Genomic DNA, 22,156 nt, shown 5'->3' with positions numbered 1-22,156 from the left:
AAACTCAGTGGCCCTGATTTCCCTCTGCCTTGCACCTTCTGTAACCTCTGACACCAGTGCAAGGTAGGTGTGAAATGTTACCAGATCTGAATGTCAGCTTTTCCTGCACCATCCATGTTGCCCTCTTGAGACCTAATAATGCTCTCGTTGAGGATCCAGAGCATAGGAAGAGCAAGGCATAGGCAAGCCCTGGAATTTAGTTGCCCAATTCCCTTAATCTCTTTTTCATTGTGACTTCAAGCTGGGATAGTCATTGTTAAGAAGAAGGCTAACGTTAATGTCCACTCCAGCTTCCAGTTCATCTGAAGAAGTGGGTTTTGCCCATGAAAGCTCTGCTGTTAGTGCTTCAGGTGCCACAGGACTACTCGTTTTTAAAGTTACAGACAAACATGGTTACCCCTCTGAGACTTGTTAACGTCCTAGTTAGCTAAGCAGACCCAACCCTGTTTGTTCTGATTTCATTCTCCACACTGTGACCCTAAGTTAACGTTTGCCTGTTGCAAGCAGTCAAAATCAACATAGGGAGAATTCTTTTCAAGCACATCTAAGGATTTACCAAACAAATTATTTGGATCCTGTAAGGGACCAAGTGTTTCCAATTTCCATAGCAGGAGGGACTCAGTGCTTTGTAAAATCAGGTCCCAGGTGCTCAGCATCTTACAGATTTGGCCTAGTTAAATACTATAATTTAACTATTTTATTTAATTAAAGTTGCATGGTACCTGGTCTAATAGGCAGGCACTCCAATGCCATGTCAAAGTGAAATTGATTAGAAAAGTGACAGGAATGAATCCTACTATTCTCCCTCTGTCTTCCACTGGGAAGCCCCTACCCCTTTCATCTCTTTTGATCAGCATTTTGGAAACTTAATTAGAATAATTCCCCTCTTTGTGCTCTCAGCTGCAGATTCCAATCTGCAGCTTCATTTTTGACCAATAATTAAAATAAGTCTTAAAATTAAACTCAGCATAGGCCTTTGGCTTCCTCATTTCTGAGTGACACATTCCCTACCCTACCCCATCCTTTCAGCCTCAGTTCACATGAGCAGTTTATAGAGGATAAACCCAAACACTCCCATGGCTCTCCCTTAAGCTGAATGAATCAATTGTTTCAAAGACAGAGCAGAGCAGAGCACTCTGGGATGGTGTCAGAAACCCACAACACATCTGGCTGAAACAAATCTGATAAACTCACCAATGTGGAGCAAGGTTGGTCAGACAAGAGTCTAAAGCCAAAAATGGGACTAAACCCTCATTTTACACAGAGTCTGGCACCCTATCTAGCATCATTCAGAGTTCTGAAGCACTTACGGTTGTAAACAGTGAGACATTTCTTCAAGATCCTGTAGGAAACTGAGATAAAATATCAACCAGTTAATTCCATGAGACTTTGGGCTATATTCATAAACACTTCACTGAATTGGTTAAGATACAATAAATTATTGCTTCAGAAGCTTCTTGGGTCACTCGCTTAGACAAATATGAAAAGGACAATCAATATTTTTACCCTAAGACTAGGAATGGGCAATATTTCAAACAAAGGGTCCTATTGACTTCAATAAGGAGAAGAAAAGCTCCCTGTCAACATTCACAAAGCTGCTACTTTACCTGATTCTAATTTCCACCTTAAAATGCACCTTGGCTCTTATCCCGACAAATCTTTCCCGTCTGGCATTGCTTAGCCAAATGACAAGCTGTGACTTATGTTTTTCTCCTAAATTTTGTGCATTTTATGTTTTCCTCATCCTCCTGTCCACTTTACACCACCATTTGACTGTTTGGCCACATGGTACATCCCCCTGACTAACATGTTGATTGTGAAAAAACTTTAAAAAACAACAAATGTGCCTGCAGCTCTTTAGGGTATGTCTATACTGCAGGGCTAAACTCCAAATAAGCTATACAACTTGAGCCACACTAATAGCATAGCTTAAGTCAAAATAGCTTATTTCAAATTTGGGCACGTCTACACAGCAGTTATTTCAAAATAGAGCACTCTTCCTCTGACTTCCCTTACTTCCTGTAAAATGAGGGTTATAGGAGTCAGAGTAAGAAGTCCTGCAGCTGGACATTATTTCAACATTATGTCAAAATAATAGCTTGTGTGTAAATGCACACTTTGTTATTTTGAAATAATGGCAATTATTCCAAAATAACGGTGCTGTGTAGATGTATCCCTAGAGACTAACAAAAATGTAGATAGCATCATGAGCTTTCATGGGCTCAACCCACTTCTTCAGCTCAGTGGAGAAAGGGGTCCAAAGGTACCGATAAATAGCAGAAAAAGCCGGGGTGAGGAGGGAAAAAGAAGGGGGAAAAAAACCTTGTCAGAGTGTCCATGCTAAATGAGGCTAATTGATTGGGTGTAAGTGCCTGATACTTAGCTTTTGATGTCATTAGGGTGTTGAATTTCACGGCTCATTCAGTTTATGTTTTTGTTCAGACCTTGATTATCCGTATCAAATTTGCAAATGAAGGCAGGTTCTGCAGTTTCACTCTCCAGCTAGTTTTTGAATTTGCTTTGTAAGAGTATAGTAACTTTGAGATCCATTAACGAGTGCTCGGGCAAGTTCACTTTGGTGGATGTGCAGTTGTATGAGCCTCTGATGTGGTGGTTTATGCGGTTAGGTCCTGTGAAAATGTTGCTTGTATAGATTTGCTAACAGAGTTGGCACTGGAGTTGATTGCAGGGATGGGGTCCTGAGTGAGTATGTTTGAGGTGTGATGCGTGGTTGCTGGAAAGAATGTGTATGAAATTAGGGGGTTGTCTGTTGGCGAGGATTGGCCTGTCCCTCAAGGCCTGTGAGAGTGAGGGATCATTTTCCAGGATAGGTTATAGATTGTTAATGATGTGCTGGAGGGGTTTAAGTTGGGTGATGACTAGCGGTGTTCTGTTATTTTGTTTATTGGGCCTAAGAATGCCTGGTAGAAATCCTGTAGGTGTTTGTCTCTCTCTGGAGCAAATCCGGTTATATCTTAGGGTCTGGCTGTAAACAATGGATCGGGAAATGTGTCTTGGATGGAAGCAAGAGACTTGTGCATAAGTATAATGTAGGTTTCCGGTATTAGGTGGTGGAAATGGAAGTGGAGCTCTTGTGTGGACTGGTCCAGGCTAAGGCTGATGGTGGAATGAAAGTTGTTGAAATACCTGTGAGATGTTCATTGTCAGGAACTGTCTTCTGAGCTTTTTGTCTGTACAATGCTGAGAAAAATGGAGCCCAAACCTTTGATTGAGGTTTCTAGGGGCTACCATATCCCCACATAAATCTCATTTTTGTCCCCTTTTCATGCTTGAATCAACAGTAAATAGTAGATATCCAACTCATCATTAAGCTTCATAGTTAACACTCACTTGAGGTAAGAGAGTCATTCACACTCCTCACAAGCAATGCCTTAAAGTTGTGCTCCAAGCTCAGGCTGACTTCAACTTACACTTGGTTTACATCTTGAATGCTATCTTCACAACAACAAAGGACTTCTTTTTAATTAAAGAAAACTTAGATTTGGAGCACAAAATAACCCAAGCTGGTTTATTAAGCTCCCATGAGGTAGCCTGGTTTAGTCTTGGTTCTGAGTCAATTTCTTTTGTAGCACAATCAAAATTCAAGGTGAATAAGTCATGGTGAAAACATTTCTCAGATGTTGCTGATAGAAATATTGTGTGTGTGTGTGTGTGTGTGTGTGTGTGTGTGTGTGTGTGTGTAAGAAGGCATGGGCAGCCTCCCTCATGGGTGGGAAAGGACCTAGATTAGTGGTTGTAGTAGTAATTTGGGTGATAACTAAGGGTTAGATGGAGGCATGTAGATTAGACAGATAGGCAAAGGGAAATGAAGCCGCAATTTAAATAATCACGGCTTCATTTAAATTTACATGGTTGCCGCACTGAGCCAACAAACAGCTGATCAGCTGTTTGTCGGCTCCACGCGCTAGTCTGGACGCGCCGCGCCGACCTGAAAGCCTTTTATCGACATCCCCCTTATGCCTTGTAGGATGAGGTTTACAGGGGTTGTTGATAAAAGGCTTTCATTTCAACAGGGGAGCGTCCAGACTAGTGCCCGGAGCCGACAAACAGCTGATCAGCTGTTTGTCGGCTCAGCGCAGCAGCCATGTAAATTTAAATGAAGCCTCGATTATTTTAAAACTCTTCTGCTTACTGGATTCTAAGCAAGTTTTATGTTCCATGCAGATCTACTTTCATGAAGATCCAGCCTGAGCAGAGTCTCTCCAGGAGCCTGTTAAGACAAGGATATTGGTTGTGTACCATAATTTGATTCTATACGTAGTCATAGATGCAGGGTTGGAAAGAGCAAGCCTCCTTGGCTACAAAGTATATTAGGGTATCATCTAGGGACGTGGTAGGACAAATACAAGCATGAGGAGTAACAGTTAATTCAAAGGAAGGGTTTTGGATCGGACTACCACAACTACATGCGGCGAGTTAAATCGGGCAACCAGCATTTTAAAATGACGACCAGCCGCGAATATGATAATATTTAAATCCCGTGCTTCATTAGCAACTTCGGTATACTTCATTTGCCTCCCTAGTTCGAACTAGGGGACAAGTGTAGACATATCCTTAGTCGGCTTTCAAGAGTGATGCATAGATCAGGTCAGGCTCAGAGGTTAGGTAGAGTTTCCACTCAAGCGAATTCATCTTTAATAGAATAATCAAATCTTTAGTGGAAGCGGTATCATTGCACAGCCTTGTTTCAGTGGGTCTCAGCTGCCGGGCATCTAAACTTGGCTGCATATCTGGAAAGGAGGCTGGGATCCTGGCTGGAGGACTTGGAGCACAGCCTCTGCAGTGTGCTTTCAGTTAGGGGGATCAATAATACCTGCCAGTGCCTGTACTTACTCCTCAAAACATTCATGATAAGAGCTAGACTATCCCTACCTTCAATATTGGGGTCTCCCATGCCAGTAAGGAGGCTTATCAGGAGTACTGCATGTGACAGTCTGTTGGGTATAATGGTGGTCACACTATGAATAGCAGGCAATACTAAGTTGAGAAACCCCAGAATTTGGCATGGAGCCCCCTAAACTAGACTGGTAGGGCTTGCAAACAGTAGAGGTATATATAGACTACAGGGTTTTGTCGACAAAAGTGGACTTTTGTCAACAAAACTATACCTGTGTCTACACTACCGTCAAGTTCTGTCAACAGTAAGTCGACAGAACGTGTCAGTTTTGTCGATGGCGGTAAACCTCATTATACAAGCAATAATGCCTTTTTTGACAGTTGTGTCCAAAAAAGGTGCTATTGCAGCCACACTGCTTTTTTTTTCAGAAGAGAGCGACTAGACTCTCTTGGTGTGTCTACGTGGAATGAGGAGTAACGGTAGTTCAGAATAGGAAGCCTAGTCCGAACTACCTAGTTCGTGCCGTGTGTATCCGTGCGGCACGGAGTCCGAACTAGTGGACATTTAAAAATGGCGGCACCTGGCAAGATGCAAATGAAGTCTGGGAAATTCAAATCCCGGGCTTCATTTGCAACTCCGGTTGACTACATTATCACCCTAGTTCGAACTAGGGTGGTAGTGTAGACATACCCTTTGTCAAAAAAGCGACTTGCTTTGTCGACAGAACTGGCTGTAGTCTAAACGCTCTTTTTCAACAGAGGCTTTGTCCACAGTATCTGTCGCCAAAGCCTTTGTCAAAAAAGGCCTGTAGTACAGACGTACCCTAGGTGTGGGACGTACCCTTGGGTGGGGAGGGCTGTAGCAACCACCTGAGCCTGGAGGATTTTGTTCTGCTCTCAAAGTACAGCAGTTCCTGTAAATAGGGAGTCCAGATAGCCAGTGTGAAAAATCAGGACATCTGGTCATTCTACTTGTAAGGCCCCTAATAAGTCTACTAGGGTGAGCCGAATCCCCCCTGTGGTCATTCCAGATAGGGCATTCAGGTCATTAAGCCCATGCTTTTTCTATGTCTGGTCTTCTGTGGACAGCTCAAACTGCCAGCTTCTGGGGCATGGGCAGCCTGCCTGGTGGATCTTGCCTGGTGGTTGAGGTGGCAGTTTGGATGATGACAAATGATGAGCCATGACAAGTGAAACCAAAGTCATGGTTGAGCTGCCAAGGTAAAGGTCAGAATTGGAGTCAGAAGGCAAAGCCTATGCCAAAGGGTAAACAGGATTCATAGTCAGGGATGTAGCCAAGAGTCAGAACCAGGAGTCAGAAACCAGAACTGGCCAGAAGGCCGAGGCTGGGGCAGGGCTTGGAACAAGGCAAGATCACAGGTTAGAGGAAGGACTGCAGCAGGGTATGGAAGTGAGAACATGGTAAGCGTAGTTGTGGGCCTGGCATGGTATGCATTGAACAGCTGCTGCTGGTACAAGGCTCAAGTAGCAGATCACTGACAATCCTGCCCAGTCAGGAAGCACAGCCATTTGGAGGGAACTCATTGGGCCCAGCTGACCTGGTTACCTAGTGACCAGGCTGGGAGCCAGCTTTGCCCCTAACAGTGTGTCATTAAAGAGCCTCCTGTTTGCGAGTCAGTGGCTCATCAGTCCTCAGAATGGCACAATGTGGAGGTACTTCACCTCAATGCCCCCCAGGCAACACATGCCACATAGGTAGAGATGAGAGCCATGTGATAAATTGCAGAACTATACTCTAAATGAATGTATATGACATCTTGACAACGTCGCCTGGCTTCTGCCACTCCCATTCCCAGAATTTATTCTCACATTCCAAAACTTCTGACTAGGCACAATTATGATTAAAAATATCATGAATCAGCCGGCTGGAGAAATGTTTCCTCATTCTCACCCACCAAATGTGGAATTTCCACCAAATGTACCCTATCCTGGGGATGGGATGGACAAGGCCCAGTCCTGCATGAGTAACAGCTTTTCTAGGCGTCATCTTATCATGGACCTGAGTCTTTGTTGCTCTCAGCTGTCATTAGTAGGTATAAAATGCTGCCATTCTGATTTGTTAGTCTTTTATTGCTCACATGGTGCACAGCTGCCATGTGACTTTAAAGCCTAATATCCAAAAACGTTCCGGAATGCTAGAGATAAAAAAATATATCTTTGGGAAGGGGAGATTTCCAGCTTTCTAGTGGGACTCACTTTTAGGCCTGCAAGATCCCAAGACTAAAAACTTATATGTTTTTATTTTTAACATTTGGTTTTTGGCTTATGGTGATTTTTATAACTTCCTATGTGCATGTGTAATTGGACTCATGGTAACTGAGGTAGCTGACTTCACATGCAGGAGGACAAAAATCAGTCAAAATAATCATTTAAAAAAATTCTAATACAGTGGTTTTCAACCTGTGGTCCACGGTCCCCTGCGGATCCACAGAGTACATCTAATGAAGTATGTTGCATCTGACAAAGTGGTTTTTTTGCCCACAAATAAATTGTTAGTCTTAAAGGTGCCACAGGACTCCTTGTTTTTTTAGAGTATATCTAAGATTTCCAAAGGGACTTCCAAAATCACACCTCCATTTGAAATTTTTTAGTGGTCTGCAAATGAAAAAAATTAAAAACTGCTGTTCTAAACCATTCGTAAAAATAGTTTTTCTTTATAATATTTGGCTTGGCAGTAGGCATGATCTGGTGTAACAGAAAGATTTTCTCTGCATTAATTTAACATAATCTGCATAACTCACTTGGATTAAATCAAAATTATTCCACTGTGTGTCGTAGACTGTACAATGGTAAAAGCTAACAGTGAGTCTCTTTTAGCTCAAGTGACTTAGCTTTGTACTTTCTAAATAAAAGGATCTAGTTCGGCTGAGTCAGTTTTGGAAGCCATGGTGCACAACTTGGTGATGACCATGATTTTCTAGATAGCAATGAATGTGTCACACTAGTTTCTAACTGGTAGACCATGTACTTCTAGTTGGCAGCATGAAACAGCAGATTTGTGGAGATCGTTATTATTTCAAAGAATCAAGTGGAGTGTAAAATGTAATGTTTACCTTTTGTCATCTTGAACTTGTTGCACCTCATAGTGTGGCACTTTTCCAATTACTAGCGATTGTGCCTGTAGCCATGTCCACACTAGGAGATTATTTTGAATTTACTAAATTCGACTTCTGGGCACCTGATTTTACAAATTTGAAGTTCCATATCCTCACTGTGGGGAAGAATGGAATGTAGTACGAGGCAGGCTCCATTAATGTGGACACGCTTCCTTGGACTCAGAGCCCCAGGAAGCACTTTGGGGAGCTATGGGAGACCTCCCGGAGGCCAATTAGTTCAAATTAGTGGCACTGGAGCATCCATACTAACATTATTTTGGACTTACAAGTTCAGGAATAGTGTTATTCCTCATGAAAAGCAGGCCTTCAGAATTCAAATTGTGTGGCCCCTTATTCTGGGATAACTGGCTTGCAAGTGTGGACACACAGCTTACAGATTTCACTGGTGGGGATGGGGTGTATTTCGGACTAAGATCCTAGCATAGACCAAGCCTGTAAGCAGTTATCTATTTTCACCCAAGTTATATAAATGCACAATACAAACATTCCTTCAGTCTCCAGTCAAGGGGATGCTTTGTGATGTTCATCACTTACCTTTCTAGCTGACCAAAGATCTCTGAGCCAGAGCTCCAAAGTCTTTGTAGGCCTGTGACAGTAGGAAAGTGTCCCAAAGGCTGGGGAAAGTGAAGAAGAAAGGGGAGGGAACCTATGGGTGCTAACAGGGACACACATTATGAGCCAGCATGGAATCCACCTTTCTGGTTTGTGTAGGGTACAGAAGCACCTCCCCAACACACTCTAGTTCTGCAGTTTCCTCAGCAGTGGAGAGGCAGAACTTCATATGACCTTGGAGACTAGGTGAGATTTCCCTCCATCGATGAGAAACAGCTCTCCTGACACAAGTTGGGACTATCACTGTGTATGTTGGCATTTAAAATTGATTAGCTGGAAGATCTCAAACCACATTTTTTCATTTGTTTTCCAGTTACATGTAAAAATGAAAATTATGTCTGGAGGAGAAATTTTATGTGTGTAAGAAAATGCCAGTTTAGCTAGTTTGTGTTTGTACAGAACAATAGAAATACTGATTACTATTAATTTCCAAAAAAAAAATGAGCTAAAATTTGACACATCTCAGAAAATTTCATAATTTTTTAAAAACAACCTAACAGTCATTGTGAGATTCAAAGCTTTCCCTTCTATCACGTCTAATTTGAAGCAAAATGATTTGAGTTGAAAGAAATATAATCTCAATATATTTTCATTATACACCAGAGTGGTTATTCTATTAACAAGTGAGTTATTAAATATAAACCACAATAACTGCTGTTCTCCAATACTATGAAGTGGACAGTATAGCCTTCATAGACTTCTGAGGTTAAATTTTAAAAATAAGATCTTCAAGAAGTCCTCCTGAGCACATGTTTATCCTTTATCTCTATGTGTGATATAACTATTGAAAGAAATTAAATGGTAGCAGAGCAGATGCAGTGAATGTGTGATATGTGATCCAGTGAGTTTATGGCAGCAGAAAACAAATCAGACTTCACAAATGTTTTTCGTCTATTTGTTGTTCATTGAAGATTATGACCACAGGGTGAAAAAGATTGTGAGGTTCTACTGCAAACAAGGTGACATCAACAAAAGAAATATATAATCCTTGCCATACGATCTATAAGATAGTGTAATTATCTAAATGAAAATCGTGCTTTAATAATCAGTGTATGTAATCCACAAATAATGTCACATAAAATAAGTAGCACTGTAGCTCTAAATTTCTGAATAGGCCCATATTGCCTAAATAAAATGTAAAATTATTTCAGCTGAAGTGTAAAAGTGTAAGGTGGATTTACACTATATTGGAAACAAGAATAATGATTTGGGGAAAAGGCAATCTACTATACATTATATGGCATGAAATATGATGAGATGTGCAGAGGCCATGTGGATAAAGATAAGGCAGATTATCAAGACTCAGAAGAGTATTCTACATATCATAGGTTTGGAAAGAATGGGAGCTCTGTGAAAGCAATGGAAAAGAAAGACACCAAAATGCCTTACCTTCTGAAATGCATTTCATGGTGTATGAATGCATAAATCTTCCAGGGCTAAGTTCTTCCATTAGATCCGCCAAGCAGATCACAGATAAGTATCTTAAATTAAAGATTAGCTGGGCTGCAGTGCCCAATTCTTCCATGCTTACAAAGATTGGCCCATGTGCTACCCTCCACAGAGAAGAAAGGTATGTCCTATTTATCCTTTTTTTCTGTCTTTATTTAGGCCCTAATCCAGCTAACACTTGCATTTTGCTGCCAGAATAGTCCCATTTTTTTTAACTGACACTACTCATAATAGTCAAGTTAGGCACATATGTAAGCATTTGCAGGATCAGGGCCTCCGATTATAAACTCTCTGAGGCAAAGCTTGTCTCTCACTAAGGATCTGTACAGTACCTGGCTAGCACAATAGGGCCCTGACCTTGGATGTAGACTCTAGACATTCCCATAAAAAGAAAGTATCAAATTCTGTCCACAGAGAGGTGGGTCAGTGTGCCATGCGCGTCACCCCCAACCATGGAGAGGGAACAGGAGGGGAGTGAACGGGTACAAGCTTGCTCCTGCCTCCCCAGCCCTGGAGCACTGGGGGAAGGAGGAGGTCGCGCTGCATGGCCCCAGCACCAGGGAGGGAGGAGGACACATGGCTCCCCGCTCGGAGCATGAGGAGGGCGGGTGCTGGGGGCAGCTACACTCTACCCCCCAGAATGCCCACAGCAGGCATTCTGGGGGTGGAGTGTGAGTGGGGCCGTGCCTGGCGGTTTGGGAAGGCAAAGCCTTCCCCTGTCTAGGCTACTGGATGGTCATGGACCCAGAATAGGAAAACCTGCTCCAAGAGATCTGGGCTCCACAGTGATAAGAAGGAGCTCTGGAGCATTCTCCCAATTTTTATGAATCGATTTCAAAGCAGACCACCCTCAGTATCTTCATTAGACATGGGACCAGTAAGCATATGGATGGAAAACCCTCTCCCATGTTTGCTGAAGGTGATATAGATTGAGGATGTTTCTGAAAGATATTAGTTCTCTAGTTCTGTGGCCTGGATCCTAAAGTATTTAGCTATCTGACTCATATTGATTTCAATGGGAGTTAGGCACCTAACTACTTTTAAGGATCTGGACCTGTATTCTCACTTTATACAGGGGCAGACTATAGGAGTTCAAAGCTCATTTATTAAGGCCATATCTTCCCTTATAAGCTTACAGCAACAGAACTGTATCGATACAGCTGTGCCACTGTAATATTGCTCATGTAGCTGCACTATGTCAGCGGGAGAGTCTCCTGCCAACACAGTGCCATGCACATGAGTGCTTATGTCAGAAAAGCTTATGTTGCTCAGGAAGTATATTTTTCACACCATGAGTGATGAAAGTTTTGCCAACGTAAGTGCTAGTGTTGAGATAACCGCCACCGTTGGCTCAGGTGCTAAATTCCTTGTTTAAGGTTAATTATATTAAAGTAATGACTTGTGTCTGATAGCTGGTGTGCCCCATTTGGACCAAAAAGGACCTAAAGAATATGGGACGATACTCTTTGTGCTAGTGGAAACTAGGACAGAAGAGGCCTAGGGGGTGAGAAACCATAGGAATAGACAAAATAGGTTGGAGTCTTTGGTAAAGTTCACGTCTTGTTACTGGGTTTCCAATAATGTCAAATTCTAGGGAAGCAAAAGTCTGGGGTCGTGTGTCTCATGGAGACCAGGGTAAGAATGCCTACATACTATTTCTTATTAGAGTGATTTTCTAAGAAAATTTTTAAAGCTGGCTATTCAATCATTGCATGTTACAGGATATAGAAATAGAGTGTGAGCAGCATATTTCACGTTTCCCAGAAACTGATCAGACATAACTTCCTTCAGATTGCTTAAGGAAATCCTATTTCATTTATTTCACGTTCATCCTTATGGTAAGTGAGTGCCTCTGGGTTTCCTTCCAATAAAGGGAAACAGCCTACTAGACAGGCAGATTTTCAAGAGCTAAATGTGAAGACATTCAAGAGGATTTGAGTAATTAATAATGTCTTACAGTGTTATCACAAAAAATATTTACAGCTTTTCTTAAACATTACAACTAACTTGATGATTTTAATATACATTTGTCCCATGGGTTTTTCACCCATTAAGATAGATTAAGTGACTATTCTAATGCACAATAGCAGATTTTGCCCTGTGGTTTAGTGGCTGGCTGTGGTTGACTGATACTCAACCCTGTGAATCCCTGCTGAGTATCTAAGCTCTATGAGCTGCACTGAATGCATTTGATCTACATAAAAGAACACAAATTGCATATTAGCCTTTTTGAGCCTAGTAATCAGTTTTACAGTTTACTTCATACATTTCTCTGCAACCTGAGTGGCTGTTGTATGCACCAAGGAGTCTACAAGGATTCTCATTTTTTTCCTGAATCAAGTAAAAGCAAAGTGTTTGCATTTTGATTGTGTTCATTGAATGACCCCTGTAATTTATCCATTGTTCATATTTAGTGCTGACTGGAGCCCTGCTGGGCAGCTGATAACAATAATTTATAATGCAGAATATGCAGCTCTTTTTTGGTTCTTGTTTTCCCTAATATGATGGAATTAGATTTGTTAATTAAAACAGGTGAGGCCAAATATGATTCCAGGGCTGCAAAAACGTATGGATTATCCCAGCCTGAAATTTAAGATGATTATAATATTTGGTGTTTATATAACACATAACTCTGAAAAGCAGGTACAACTTAATCTTCACACCACCACTAGAAGTAAAATGTTGTTTCCTAATTAGAAGATGAAGGAAAATGAAGCAAAGAGAAGTTAATTTTTCCAAAGCTTTTGTGATCTGGTTTCAGTGGGTCAGAGATGAGTTAATTGTAATACCGCTGGCTCAGTTAGTTTTGAATTTTAGACACTTTGCATGGTGATGACAGACCTGGGATTATTTTTGTTAAGTGTGATTAGAACTTTTTGTACAGTTTGAAAAGTGTCTTCCCTCCTCCCAGCTGTTTTGCTGTGTAATAACTGAATCTGTTGGGATTTTCTTCAAATTCTCATTTACAGGCAGTCCCCGGGTTACGTACAAGATAGGGACTGTAGGTTTGTTCTTAAGTTGAATCTGTATGTAAGTCGGAACTGGCGTCCAGATTCAGACACTGCTGAAACTGACCGCCAGTTCTGACTTACATACAGAATCAACTTAAGAACCCCAGGCGTCCCCAAGTCAGCTGCTGCTGAAACTGATCAGCAGCTGATTCCAGGAAGCCCGGGGCAGAGCAACTCTGCCTGGGGCTTCCTGTAGTCAGCGCTGGTCAGTTTCAGCAGAAGCTGACTTGGGGACGCCTGGGGCAGAGCAGCTGGGGTGCTGCTGGGTTGCTCCAGTAGCGCCGCTCCTGGGTGCTACTGGACCAACCTAGCAGCACCCCATCTGCTCTGCCCCAGGCGTCCTGATTCAGCCGCTGCTGAAACTGACCAGCAGCGGCTGAATCAGGACCTGGGGTAGAGCAGCTGGGGTGCTGCCGGGTTGGTCCAGTAGTGCCCAGAGTGGGCGCTGCAGGACCAATCGGCAGCGCCCCAGCTGCTCTGCCCCAGAGTCCAAAACAAAAGCCTGGTCTGCTGGGGGGGGGGGGGAGCACACTAGCTGCCCCCCCCTCCCCAGTAGACCAGGGACACGGGGAGCAGAGCCTCTGAGGCTTTGCTCTGGCAAAGCCTCAGAGGCGCGGGAACCCTCCCGCGGCTGCGGCTTCAGTCCGGGAGCCTGTGGTCTGCTGGGGACGGTCCCCAGCAGACCACAGGCTCCCGGACTGAAGCCGCAGCCGCGGGGGGGTCCCGTGCCTCTGAGGCTTTGCCAGAGCAAAGCCTCAGAGGCGCGGGGAACCGCTGCTGCTGCCGCTTCAATCTGGGTGCCTGTGGTCTGCTGGGGACCGTCCCCAGCAGACCACAGGCACCCAGATTGAAGCGGCAGCAGCGGCGGTTCTCCGCGCCTCTGAGGCTTTGCTCTGGCAAAGCCTCAGAGGCGCGGGAACCCGCCCGGTGCCCCTGGTCTGCTGGAGACGGTCTCCAGCAGACCAGGGGCACCGGAGCAGCTTACGAACGGGGCTTTCTCGCCCCGACTTCCGGGGCGAGAAAGCCCCGTTCGTAAGTGCGGATCCGACATAAGTCGGATCCGTGTAAGTCGGGGACTGCCTGTATAGATAAAGCATGTAAATTGCCAGTTGAAAAGCTGAATTCTCCAAAAAGTTGAGAGTTTTGAAAACAGGATAATATCAAAACAATTTGACAGCCTTAACCATTAAATATATATTATTGATTCAGAAAGAAAGAGATACAGATATACCTTGTCACTTTAATATACCTCTGCCATGAAAATACTATCAAAAGGAGAGACTGCTATTCCATTTATTCATTTAGACTTCAGTTAGTAAAATATCTGGCCTGTAAAGCAATGCAAACCACACCTCTCCAGATTTGTTCCCCTTGGAAAATGTGTTCAGAACATCTGGTAGACAGATATGAAGTTTTCCTGTTTTGAGTTTAATGATATTTTGAGTATCTGTTATGTTAAGCATCCTTTTGCTTTTAAAAGAGCATACCTTATGCTTAAAGAATAGAGTAAATTAAATGATCTATTAAGGATTGTAGGTGTCACTTTTAACTGAATGTATTATAAATAATGAAAGAGAGAAGATTAAAAACATGAATTTCAACAGCTTGCACCATGAGGCTATAGGTGTTGACAAGAACTGTGTAGTGAAGAGTGAAATAGCATATTCCAGAGCCTGTAATCCCCAGCCTTAGACAAGCATTTTGCCATCTGAGATGCTAATTGGTCAAGAGTTGAAGAAACTGACAATGTAACATCTCTCTCATTTTAGTAGCCTAATGTTTAGAATGAATATTTCTTTTTAATCCCATGTATAGGGTTTCAACAAGGAAATGCGTGAATTGAAGTATCACGTATTCCCAATGGTTGTTAATCCTATGATTAATTTTTGAGGACTCTTGTGTTAAAGTGGTGCTGAGAAACCAGCAGGAGTTTATTGAGCTCTGCTTATTGAGCTGACACTGCTGCAAAGCAGAGTGGACAGCTACTTGTCATGTGGCCAAGCAGGATATATGTGAAGCATCAGCACAGGTAACTCAGAGCTTCACATACCTATGCATAGATACTGCTTGTAGAGGATACAGTAATAGTCTAATTACGATTTGAACTGTGGTAGCATATGTCCACTTCAGAAGCACTGCTTTATTGCCCTTGATGAGGAATAGTAGTGGTTTGGAAAAACCATTTTCTTCCAAAAATATATGTTGCTTGAAATAGTTCATTATGGAGCAAAGAGAGACATAGGCCATGTCTATACTATGAGACAAGGTTGAATTTATTAAGGTAGGGTTTTTTTAGCACATGATTTTGTAAAGTTGAAGGTGCAAAAATTCAACATAGTTCAAAGTAGTATGTCCCCAGTATGGTGGGTACTGTCAGCTTTGAAAGCGATACACTGTGGGTAGATATCCCACAGTGCCTGTGCCCCTTTGCATTATGGGTTAGACTCCCAGGGTGCGCTGGAACCAAAACTGTGCAGTGGATGATACTAGGCACATGTCACTGGTGGCCCATAATGCACTTGTTTTCTCCCTCTCTCCCTCTTCCCTCCTCCCCCTGCAATGGCAAACAGTCCATTCATGCCTTTTTTTTCTCTTGCAAGTTATCAGCACAGATGCCATAGCAGTGTGAGCATGGATTGTATTGTGGATCTTGTTTGTCATCAAAGTTTAATGCCAGTCACCTCTGCCATAGCTTTATGATGCTGACATTAACCTTGAAACAAAATACAGGACTATGTAGCACTTTAAAGACTAACAAACTGGTTTATTAGATGATGATCTTTCGTGGGCCAGACCCACTTCCTCAGATCAAATAGTGGAAGAAAATTGTCACAACCATATATACCAAAGGATACAATTAAAAAAAGAACACATATGAAAAGGACAAATCAAATTTCAGAACAGAAGCGGGATGGGGGGGAGGTAAATGTCTGTGAGCTAATGATATTAGAGGTGATAATTGGGGAAGCTATCTTTGTAATGGGTAAGATAACTAGATCCTTTTTTGAGACTCAGGTGTAAAGTGTCAAATTTTAGCATGAATAACAGTTCAGAGGATTCTCTTTCAAGTGCAGTCTTAAAAGGCTTTTGAAGCAGGATGCAGGTAATTAAGTCATTGAGACAATGTCCTTTCTAGTTGAAATGGCAAGAAACTGGTTTTTTTGTTTGTTTTTTTGTGATCCTGTCTAATATCTGTTTTGTGGGCATTGATCCTTTGGCGAAGTGTCTGAGACACTTGTCCAATATACATAGCAGATGGACACTTTCAGCACATGATAGCATAAATTATATTTCTGGATGCACAGGAATATGTGTTCTTGATCTTATAACTCACTTGCTTAGGTCCAATAATGGTATCAGCAGAGTGAATATGTGGACAAAGCTGGCAACAGGGTTTGTTGCAAGGGAAGGTACCAGGGTTGGTATTAGTGTGGTATGTCCTGTGGTTGTTGGTAAGAATCATCTTGAGGTTAGGTGGTTGTCTATAGGAGACTATGGGTCTGTCTCCCAGAGCCTCTTGGAGTTTAGTATCCTGTTCCAGTATAGGCTGTAGTTTATTGATAATGTGTTGGACAGGTTTAAGTTGGGGGTTGTAGGTGATGACAAGTGGTGTTCTATTGTTGGTTTTCTTGGGTCTGTCTTGAAGTAGATGGTTTCTAGGTATTCGTCTGGCTCTTTCAATTTGCTTTTTTATTTTTCTGGGGGGGTAGTTGAGGTTTATAAATGCTCAGTAGAGATCCTGAAGTTTCTGGTCTCTGTCAGTGGGATTAGAGCAGATGCGGTTGTATCGAAGGGCTTGGCTATAGATAATGGATCATATGGTGTGTTCTGGATGGGAGCTGGAAGCATGTAGGTAACTGTATGAGCCTTGGGTTTTCTGTAGAGTGGCGTCTAATTTTCCATTGTTGATTTGTACTGTGGTGTCCAGGAAATGAATCTCTCGTGTAGAATGGTCCAGGCTGAGGTTGATGGTGGGGTGTAGGTTGTTGAAATCTCTGTGGAATGTCTCCAGTGTTTCTGACCGAGAACAACGTTTCCTCAACTCCCGTCCCCTTTTACCACTTCTCTACTTACGCTACATCAATGACATCTTTATGATCTGGACGCATGGCCAAGAAACACTGGAGAGATTCCACAGAGTACAGCATGTGGCGGTGCTAATCAGAGAGGCTTTGAAATATAGTTTTATGAATGGCCAGTTTTGAGAGACATGCATGTTGGTCTCAATGAGGTGTCCCTGAATTCAGTGTGCTTGCCTGTAACCTTTCCCCACCCTGCAATACAAGCAATAAAGATGCTTTTGTTCAGAGATCATGGCTTTTTATTAAGGGAGTGACAAAAAAAGAATCTAGGGTGGGAGCTTTGGGGGGTGGGAGTGCTCACAATTGTGGGAAGAACAGCCTTTTGGTCCAGGATGCATTCCTGGGGGTTGAGTGTGAAGCTGCCCTTGACTCCACCCCTTGCATTCCAGGGCTCTGGTGAGAGAAGGCTATGGAGGAGGGAACATTGGGCCACAAAGTTCAGAGGGGGTGCTTGTCCAGGAAGGAGTCCTGGAGTGCCCCCATATCCGCCATGGACAACAACACTCTGTCTTTGTGCTTGATGTCCTATTCCCTGCACACTCTCCTTTCCTGCTGCTCTATGCACCTCTTCTCCAGCAGCATATTCCTCCACTCACTTATGCACTCCCTGTCCAAGTGGGCAGATTGCATTTGCTCCTTGAACATTGCTTCTTTAGTCCATTTTCACCTGTGGATTTGTGCCAGGTAGACAGCTAGCAGGGCCAGCAGAGTGCACAGCAGGATGACTGCTGTTCCTGCTGTAACAAAAAATGAAGGGAAGAATTTACAGGAGATACATTGTAGAGTGTAAAGCCTACTCTGTTAGAACAAAATGAAGGCCTCTCTGAAGACAATAGGGATGTGTGATGTACAAAGCAACAGTTATACTTTTAAGTGGTCACTATGTAGCAGGTGTACTTCAGCGTTCTTAGGGGAGCAGCTGGACAGACCAGAGCACAAGACTGAGGATGGGAGGGTGGAGAGGGTCCAGTCATGGCAGCAGGGCAAGGCAGGGGCCCATATAGTGCCCTTATGTTCAGCACCCGCTCTCCCGTTTGCTGGAAGACTGCAACTTTCCCTTCCGACAGAAGCAATCGAGTGAGTGGGAGGAGAGAAGGGGCCCAGGTGTGGTAGCAGGACAAGGCAGGGGCTCAAGACATGCTTCATTGGGGATGAGGAAATGGAGGTTTCCTGCAGAGACATTAGCTAATAGCTTCCCCTGCTTCATCCAGGTTGCCCTGCAAGACATCAGTCTTCTCCGAATCACACAGAATTCCAAGGAGCTGATGCTGACTGAATGTGGCCAGAAACCTGGACCTTACTCTGCAATGCTTTGTGCTGCAGTGGTGCCAAACCACTTAGTGCTGGCTTGGAGTGGAAAGGTGTCCTACTGTGGAGGATGGAATAAGGCAGCCCTCCCCAGACACCTTGTGAGAAGGATGGAAGAGTTCCTCTAGGAGAGCTTTATGGAGATGTGCAGGGAGGAGTCCTGTTTCATCTTCTGACACATATTGTTCCAGTCCCTCCTCCCCCATGTTGGGTAGGCAGAGTATCCCCCACAGATCACACCCGATTGCCTTAACCCATTTTTAGCAAGATAAAAAATGTACAGGAAACCCCCAAGTTATGACTCCCGACACTTACAACTATTTTTTAAAGTGTGAAAGGGGCCAAAAATCTCCGACTTACATCCTCGGCCCACATTTATGACGGCACATGGTACCTATCATCAATGAGGGTTTGAGTTATGACACCCCCGACTTGCGATGCTTCCCCAGGAACCAATCATGTCACAAGTCGGGGGTCACCTGTAAACTTAACAAAGGGCCCAGGATCAGTGCTGTCCTGTGAGGAGGGGGTTGTCTCCAAAGTTATAAAAAGTTCTTGGCTCTAGGTGATCTCCGTGGCCCAGGTCAACTGCTAACTATTCTCTTCCTTTTCCTCCTCTACCACCATGCTGTCCTCCATGCCACTGCCCAAGGCTGTCTGAGTGTCTTGGGAGGAATCCAAAGACTGGTTAGGGAAGCTCATCACCCTGCCCCCTCCCTTCCCCAGGATCACCTGCAATTCATAGAATCATAGGACTGGAAGGGACCTCGAGAGGTCATCTAGTCCAGCCCCCCCCCCCCCCCCGCCCTCAAGGCAGGACCAAGCTCCGTCTACACCATCCCTGACAGATGTCTATCTAACCTGTTCTTAAATATCTCCAGAGAGGGAGATTCCACCACCTCCCTTGGCAATTTATTCCAATATTTGACCACCCTGACAGTTAGGAATTTTTTCCTAATGTCCAATCTAAACCTCCCTTGCTGCACTTTAAGCCCATTACTCCTTGTCCTGTCCTCAGAAACCAAGAGGAACAAATTTTCTCCTTCCTCCTTGTGACACCCTTTTAGATATTTGAAAACCGCTATCATGTCCCCCCTTAATCTTCTTTTTTCCAAACTAAACAAGCCCAGTTCATGAAGCCTGGCTTCATAGGTCATGTTCTCTAAACCTTTAATCATTCTTGTCGCTCTTCTCTGTACCCTTTCCAATTTCTCCACATCTTTCTTGAAATGTGGCGCCCAGAACTGGACACAGTACTCCAGCTGAGGCCTAACTAGTGCAGAGTAGAGCGGCAGAATGACTTCACGAGTTTTGCTTACAACACACCTGTTGATACAACTTAGAATCATATTTGCTTTTTTTGCAACAGCATCACACTGTTGACTCATATTCAACTTGTGGTCCACTATGACCCCTAGATCCCTTTCCGCCATGCTCCTAGACAGTCGCTGCCCATCTTGTATGTATGGAACTGATTGTTCCTTCCTAAGTGGAGCACTTTGCATTTCTCTTTATTAAACCTCATCCTGTTTACCTCTGACCATCTCTCTAACTTGCTAAGGTCATTTTGAATTATGTCCCTATCCTCCAAAGAAGTTGCAACCCCACCCAGTTTGGTATCATCTGCAAACTTAATAAGCGTACTCTCTATCCCAATATCTACATCATTGATGAAGATATTGAACAGTACGGGTCCCAAAACAGACCCTTGCGGAACTCCACTTGTTATCCCTTTCCAGCAGGATTTAGAACCGTTAACAACAACTCTCTGACTACGGTTATCCAGCCAATTATGCACCCACCTTATCGTGGCCCTATCTAAGTTATATTTGCCTAGTTTATCAATAAGAACTTCATGCGAGACTGTATCAAATGCCTTACTAAAGTCTAGGTATATGACATCCACCGCTTCTCCCTTATCCACAAGGCTCGTTATCCTATCAAAGAAAGCTATCAGATTAGTTTGGCATGACTTGTTCTTCACAAACCCATGCTGGCTATTCCCTATCACTTTATTACCTTCCAAGTGTTTGCATATGATTTCCTTAATTACCTGCTCCATTATCTTCCCTGGGACAGATGTTAAACTGACCAGTCTGTAGTTTCCTGGGTTGTTCTTATTCCCCTTTTTATAGATGGGCACAATATTTGCCCTTTTCCAGTCTTCTGGAATCTCCCCTGTCTTCCATGATTTTTCAAAGATCATAGCTAAAGGCTCAGATACCTCCTCTATCAGCTCCTTGAGTATCCTGGGATGCATTTCATCAGGACCTGGTGACTTGCTGACATCTAACTTTCCTAAGTGATTTTTAACTTGTTCTTTGTGTATCCTATCTTCTAAACTTACCCTCTCTCTGCTTGTATTCACTACGTTAGGCACACCTCCAGACTTCTCGGTGAAGACCGAAACAAAGAAGTCATTGAGCATCTCCGCCATTTCCAAGTTCCCTGTTACTGCTTCTCCCTCCTCACTGAGCAGTGGGCCTACCCTGTCCTTGGTCTTCCTCTTGCTTTTAATGTATTTATAAAAGGTCTTCTTGTTTCCCTTTATACCTGTAGCTAGTTTGATCTCATTTTGTGCCTTTGCCTTTCTAATCTTGCCCCTGCATTCCCGTGTTGCTTGCCTATATTCATCCTTTGTTATTTGTCCTAGTTTCCATTTTTTATATGAAACTCCTCATAGAAGCGGAATGTTTACGGTGATGCTCCACACTGTCCATTTGCCTCCTTTGTCTTTTTATATGTCCACCTCAGCTCCTTTATTTTCATGTGGTTTTGCTGGTTCATAGTTCTGTAAGAACAGATTCCTCTTCCCAGACAGCAATGAGGTCCAGGATCTCCTACATACTCCTTGCTGGTACTCATCTGTGACCCTGGGAACTCATGGAGCTCATGGAACTTGAACTTATGGAACTCATGGTCAGGTGTACTCTGAGGTTTGCTCACCACAATGGCCAGATGAGAAATGAAATTCAAATTTTCCCAGGGCTTTTCCTGTTCACCTGAAGAGCAGTAGAGTTAAAAGTCATGGCCAGAGTGGTCACCTCCCAGAGGCCAAGAATTTCAACTTTCACAGCAATGCACCTGCACTACCAGAAAGGCAATCATGCAAGATTTAAGTTAGCTTTACTCCCCATGAAAGTAAGAGTACAGAAATCGACTTCAACAGCCCTTTAGGTCAAAGGAATAGGCCTGTTATTGTGGACTCATTGTTTAGAAAATCAACCTAATGCAGCTAAGTTCAACCTAAACTCCCAACGTAGACCAAGCCCTAATGTGGGTGTAAAGACTGTACTCAGTTATAGTGTTAAAAACCAAAGTAACACAACTGACTTTGAGGTCACTGGGCAAGATACTATTGGTTTTACTTTAAAAAAAATCACACAAGTTTAATCAGAATCAGCATATAGCCATTTGTCCTAACTGACACACAGTAACTCCAAGAGCTGGTTTGAAAAGTGTGGTTGAACTACCAGGAAACAGTGATTCTCACTGAGGGCCAGATCTTCCTAGCCTTACGTGGAGTCATACCATACTCTGTTAGAAGTTCTGCTATAGTCAGTGGGACTCCTGGGGTCTCAAATGAAAGTACAAAATAGCCCTTGGAGAAGTACCATCACTTTACAGGTATAGGCGCTGGAGTTACAGATGCACAGAGAGAGGCTGTGTTAGGTTAAGTGTTTGGTTAGGTCCATCAATG

Source organism: Pelodiscus sinensis, chromosome 1 (assembly GCF_049634645.1).
Source record: "Pelodiscus sinensis isolate JC-2024 chromosome 1, ASM4963464v1, whole genome shotgun sequence".
NCBI classification, from domain to species: Eukaryota; Metazoa; Chordata; order Testudines; family Trionychidae; genus Pelodiscus; species Pelodiscus sinensis.
This window is presented reverse-complemented; position numbering follows the sequence as displayed.